The sequence below is a fragment of the Mizuhopecten yessoensis genome, unplaced genomic scaffold, assembly GCF_002113885.1.
Source record: "Mizuhopecten yessoensis strain PY_sf001 unplaced genomic scaffold, ASM211388v2 scaffold11117, whole genome shotgun sequence".
Taxonomy (NCBI): domain Eukaryota; kingdom Metazoa; phylum Mollusca; class Bivalvia; order Pectinida; family Pectinidae; genus Mizuhopecten; species Mizuhopecten yessoensis.
Window position 1 is genome coordinate 157,693 of NW_018408888.1, and position 7,258 is coordinate 164,950.

Sequence of the window (7,258 nt, forward strand, 5' to 3'; positions counted from 1 at the left end):
TGGCTACTACCATGACAGTTTACTCTCCTGTCAGTTGTAATATGGCGGCGAATTCGGGGTTTTCCAAAAATCATTGTACCGTGTACATATGCGACAACAGGTACTAAATATAGGTCAACGTGTACAATGTAAGGACCGAGTTTACGGCAAATATTTTGTATGCGTGAAGGCACACAGGTCGTAATACGATGTGTGTATTCGAAGCGATATGTCTTTTATGTGCTATGAATAGTCAGCATCAAATTATGAACATAAAACTTATCAGGAGAATTAAATTACAGATACGATTATATTTTTATCGAGTTATCAAATTTTATTGGATGAAATTTATATCTCGACGTAGTTTTTTCATTGTTATTTTAATACCTAGTTTGCAGCCAATAATTGATTTATACGCAAGCCTGCTATGTAATGCTGAGCTTCTAACAAACATGATACTTAACTGCTACACCTAAGTCATTATTTTTATGAATGTACATATCATATTCCTTTTATTTATAATAGAAACAGAAATGTATACCTGATTTACTTACGCATGTGCATATAACGGCTATTTATGACTCCTTTAACTCATGATAATAGGACACATGTATATCACGAGAAGGTATTTTCATCACCAAAGTTACTGGAATTCATTTTCGTCTACGAGCAAGAGTACATTGGAAAATATTGCCGCTTTCATTTTTAAAGCGAATGAGATACTGAACAATAACTTATTTAATCAGAAGTAACGTCCACCCTGAATAACGATTATTACCTTATTTACTTCCTACATGTACATACCCATTTATTAATGTTAATATAACTGTAGATTTGACTGAAATGAACATATTTAGCAGATTGTACGTTAGCTTGCATCTCTTGATTTATTTAAAGTAATGTAAATGTATTTATATATTTGAATGTAAACTCTTAATATATAGTGATTATTTTATCTTTGTTTCGTAATGTTATGACAGATTGTATATTAAAACATTTAGTAATTATTGTTTCATGTGTAGATGCACTATTGAATTCAACTGAATATTGTACTATATACTAAGCCCTTAATTGATTGTTTATTCATTCTATTTATTGTTTTCTGTCTGCAAAAAAAAAGACGCACTCACACACAAAAACAAAACATTATTGTAATATGTATGTAAAATCTAAGACAATAGATTGTCTTTAAAAAAAAATCTGATACAAGTTTTATCTAATTACCTTAAACTTATAGATTTCACAAAAAATATCGAAATACTGATATATCATATGCATATAATAAGTTCAGAATTTGTATAAGAGAGGGCTAGGTAGCAGATCAAACAGGTGAGATTTTTTCCCCCCTATATCATCACTAATAGAGGACACACCAATGAAAGGCTACATTGATGTCCCTTCTGTTTGGACGTTGTCACTTTTCAATGTGTTTGTTTGTTTGTTTTTGTCATTTTGACATTGTGATATTCTATTTAGTTTTTTTACTTTTTTTTTCAATTGAAAGGTGTTAATTATAGGACAGAAAAGACGGTCAACCAATCACATATAATTCTGTGATTTGTCAGTTGGTTGCTTTGAGTGATCAAGAAATTACAATCCGTACATTTTACTTTCAACCTTTCCCATAATTACGTCATAGTTGTTAGTGTAGTGAATCAATTTTTAAAGAAATGTTATATACTGTAACAATGGCATGATAAGCAAAACCAAACACAAACAATAACGACAAAATCTAATTATCTAATTTGTTTATTTTTTTATTAAATCATTTTAATTCGTCATATAATCACTTTTTACTTCAAACCTTCATCTCATCTGTCGATTTGAAAATCACTTATTGACTCTTATCCTTCATTGAAAACAAGGAGGGGTGCATATAAAAAGTACCACACAGTACTATAAATGCATAGATGTTTATAATACGATATTTAATAATGTATTAATAGTCGTTAAGTAAATGCATTCATTTTCATCGCAATGTGAAATAACAAAAGTTTTGTTTTCACCATTGAAAAAACGCTTTAAAGGTTTTAACCAATGGAAAATGTAATAAGGAGACTGGATGCTGTATTTGTACTGTGTAGTTGACATCCACATGATTGATGTAAAACGTTATCTTAGTAAGAGGTCATGGGGCCTAAATAGCTCACCTGGTATTTTCTTTTTAATTTAAAAGCTGATAAGTGCTAAGTACTATACCAGTTTATCAAATGGAGTACAAGAAATACAAATACAAAGAAGGACTAAATCTGTTTGGGTGGGTAAGACACCAAGAACATGAGTGTATTCTTCATTTCCAGACATTTTGTATATGGTTATGACATGGGGATCTCAACTGTTTCCATGTTATGACCCAAAAAGTTAGTCTCAATGGATGGGTATGGACCTCCGAGCCAATTCTGGTAGCATGGATGTTTTCTTCATGCCTACCACTTTTTTATTTCGTACCTTTGTATATTGGTTATGAGGTGGGTATTCCGTTTGGATAAAATTGAGTCCCACTTGCCAAAGGATGCTCTAGACCAAATGGTGTTAAAATCCCTCCAACGTACGGAAGAAGAAGGATTTTGAATATTTAGCGTAATTTTCTATTGGGCCTCGCCCTTTATGCGAAGAGGTCAACATTCAAAATTAAGTCTCCATTGCCTTTAGATGATTTGGAAAAGATTGGTGATTATCTTTCTATTCATACAAAAGTCTTTCCTCTATTCCCCATTCTGGGCAATGTCCCTCTGCCCTCAGGAGGAGGAGGACACACCCTCTGTTCATAAAAAAATGAATCTGCATTTACCAAAAGATGCTCTAGAACAAGTTTCGTTAAAATCCCTTTACTCGTACACAAGGAGAGGGACTTTTTATATATATTATATATATTGTATTTCCCCTATTGGACCCAACCCTCTGCCCTTAAAAGTGGCCACAGGCTCAGTTGATACAAAGTTAAGTCCTCTTTCGCTAATGATGCTCCATACCACATTTGAATAATATACGTCCATTCGTACAAAAGGAGAACGATTTTCCTGTATTTCTCTTCTTGGGTACATACCTTCTTCCCCCAAGGGGTCACACTCTCCGTTTATACAGAATTGAGTTCCCTTTGCCAAAAGATGCTCTAGAACAACTCATTTAAAATCCCTCTATCGGTAACAAAGGGAAAGGTTTTGAAGATTTGCCTCTATTTCCATTATTGGCCTCTCACCTTTGACTCCAGTCGATACCATCCGTTTATACAGAAATCAGAGCCCTTTGGCTAAGGATACTCCAGACTAAATGAGGTCAAAGTACATTGAGCTGTTAGGACTAGAAGCTTTTAAAGGGGAACAAAATAATAAATGATGGACGTTGCGCCATGGCATAAACTCCCTTGGTCCTCCGGGCCAGGTGCGTTAAAAATGACAATTTTCCTGAGGCAAAAATATCTGGAGCGACAACAAAAATGGCATCCAACCTTTCTATCATCAATAAATATTATGTTGCATGCTTTTTCGGAATATTTTATTTTCAATCAATACTTTAACGATACTTTAATTTCCTTGCACACGTTTACATTTTACAGTATCCTGCCACACCTATGAAATGCGTATGATATTCAATGTTAAAACATTAAATATCCTCCTGTATTGTAGTTTATACCTGGAATTGGCGAAGATATATTACTTATAGTAATTATACATCTGAATACTCTTAACGTTTCATTCCTTATATTTACCTGTTGCTGATAAAGAATTTTGTTGACTATATACCATCCTCTATCCTAATATAAACTTTAGGGCCAGTACATGTATAATATGACAGTCCAGTACTCTATATCAGATACACCTGACATATGAATATGCATATTGTTATATGGATAAATAATAACTTGCTTACCACTGATGTTACTTGCATAAAATAATTGATTATTTTTAAAATAAATGTATCACTTACATGTCAAACAAGAATTGTAGCATACATTTAATACATTGAAATAGAATTTTAATATATAAGTGTCATCGAGTGGCAAAACGAATATACCATTCACATGAAAATGATTTAATGCGACAATAGCATGCGTGGAAACATTACAAAAAGTCAAACAGAACATCAAACATTTTCTTTTAAGTTACGCCTTATAATTTTGCTGTTTTTTTTTTACATTGTATTAAAAAAACAAATGTTCTTTTTTAGACTGATCAGAAAACATTGGTGTCAGACGGCCGTCTGGGAGTAAAATATATTTATTGTAATCACTAGTTCTCGATACAATTATTTTAAAGGGATCTTTTTAAAAGTGCCTCTCTTGGTTCTGTTTTGCATGTTTGTTTTTACAAATTTAGACGATTGTCAGGAAAAAAGGCAGACACTAGGCAGACATCGTAAAAGCTACAGCTTAAGTTTTATTATCTCTGTTTATTGGAAAGGATGTAACGGATCCTTCTCAAATTGTGTTCCTCTTAGTTTGTAGTTTGTTAACTGAAGTTAACTTACGGTTCTTCTCACATTTCATAAATATCTCCCGTCTATTCCACAACTCTGTATATTTCATTTTGAAAGTGATCAACTGAACAAGAGGGCCGCCAGGCAGTCACTCATGAATTTGACCACTGTAGCTCTTTATCGTTTTGTGTTATCGACCCGGCAGGAGCGATGTCTTTCACAGCAGTATGACGTTTTGAGTTAACCACATGGTGCATTTACTGCCGACAGTCCAACAGATAAGAACAGAAAAGGTCGAACTAATGACGATCGGACAATAGTAGGCACCAAAACCCCTCTTGTATCTCCTGTTATCATTAGACCCCCTTTTTTTTACGAAACTTTGTACAACTCTCAAACACCTTATCTTGAATTCCTTTTACCGGTACGTAAATATTCTGTCTGCTATGGAATTTGATTAATTCATAAACATGATATAAAGCTGAAATGTCCATAGCATAAAAGCAAAACTAAGTATAATTTCTATTGAAATTAGTTAATTAGAAAAAGACCTTTGATCCAAGAAAAATACCCAGAAGATTGAAAAATAAAGTGAAATAACACCATAAGGTAGCAGAATACAGTAGAAATGGCCCGACTCTGATAAACAAGGCACATGTCGAGGAAATGTAAACACAGCGGATTTACCCTACACAACACATGTATACATGTATATATATTTGTAAACTGCATTACATTTACAATACATATAAAGCACTGAGAAGTGTATAAACCTCTTTTTTCTATGTATGTCACTTGTGTGAAAACCATGGTTACCACATCAAAAATTACCAAAAAATGCCAAAAAATGCTATTTTTAACCCAAAATTTGACCCCCGCAAGTAGTAATTTTTTTCCTAAGCTCTGTCTGAAATTAAAGATTACCTACCTGGTTGCAGAATTATCTGGGTCGCAGTAAAATTGTAGAACTTGATTTTTTGCAATTTTGCGTCGTGTGCTGTTGTCAAAATTTTACCTCCTGTAAAGCTAGCTTTTCATGTGTACGCACCCTTTCGTATTATGGCCAAAATTTTATTCTCGAACCAAAGAAATCTTCTTTCTTTTTTACAAATGTGAAGCTCACATAGCCCACTTCATCATGCTTATACCAATTTTAGTACAGTTTTATTTTTATAATTTTTTACATATCATTATACAGGGGTTAGCCATTTAACAAAAATATCACCCATGGCCACAACCCTCTACTGTACTCTGCTACCTAAAAAAACATGTTCGAACCATTCCGGGTAAAAATTGTAAACAACTGGATGGATTAATATTTTGTTTTAAACCCCATCCCGCTTTCCAATTCTATACTGTGAAGGTTTTGCTGATGAATTGCCTGCCGAATGATAAGAAGAGCTTAAATAAAAAAGGGAGCTGATAGTCTTTGATTATCTTAGTTCAAATCACAGCCATTAGGAGTACAACACCTTACCTTTATGAAAATCAGAAATATACTATGATTTGATAATTTTACTCGATTTGTTCTTAAAGTTTAGTAAGGCATTATCAACATAAAAACCATTCCTACAGTCCAATCATCATTCATATTAATATATAATATAAACATAGACACATATACATCTTTTAAACACCTAACATCGGGATTGTAGGAGGAAAACACATATGTCTGTATGGAGGGCGGTGACATACTCGAGTACCTTTAGAACTTATCAAAACATCATTATATAGCATAATACGAGTCTATCCAACTAAATTAATTAAGATACTTAATATTTTGATACTGTGAACGAAATATCCAATAGATTTTCGGAATTCTACCATCATTACTTTAACATCAAGGTCGCTTAGCTGATTTTAATACCTTTTCTTGGGACGATTTTAGTGACTTAGTTTAAGGTAAGAATGATTTGAGGGACGTAGTAACGAAGTAAGAACTGTTTTAAAGGTTGGATATTTCGTTACAATTTCAAAATATTGACAACTAAATTAAATGGGATAAACTGTTCAGGGGAATAAGGGCACAGTCAACGTGGAGTAAGTACACAAGAGGTTAAAAGAATAGGCGCATAGAGGGGAGGTGGAATCCACCAGGGGCGTTGATTATAGGGGGATATTGTGACAGGAGTATGCAATGCGGACTGTGATTAAAAATAGTCACAAATGTTTTAAATCTTAAGATATATTTCCTTATATTCATGAAAGAATCTTAGTAAAGTAAACATTTGAATCATAAATAAAAAGTAGTATTATAAAACATATACAAAAATAGATACATGCATTAGTTTCATTAAAGCACAAGATAAAAATACAAAAACTAACCGTATTACATATTATGACGATACGAAAACTGAAAATATTGGATCACACATATAAATTGTGCGTAATATGTATTATAAAAATACAATAACTAAAAATATGATATTATATATGTTAATATATATGATGTGTATGATATCTTCAACGTATGTCTCTGTAAAAGACGACTGCTTGCTGGATAACAAATGCAGACCTCCCTTAAGAAATTAAATGAATAATACAAAAATAATAAAAAAAACTTTTTTCAACTTCTCAATTCTGCATAAACAACTGGGGAAATTCATGTTACTATATTACAAAATTGCATACGATCAAATTTCTGTCATATGATTTCAACGATCGTGATCACATTATATTTTCAAATCTGACAACATAGATAGTAAAAATATTTTTCAAATGTACAAAAACTAATTTTGTATCTTTCTTTTTTTCGCGGATACTACCTGGAAAATCATTACTTTTTTTAATAGGTACTGGGTAGCAAATCTACTGTGATGGGTAAATTGTGTTACAACAGGGAAAAGAAAGTTTTATTTTATTT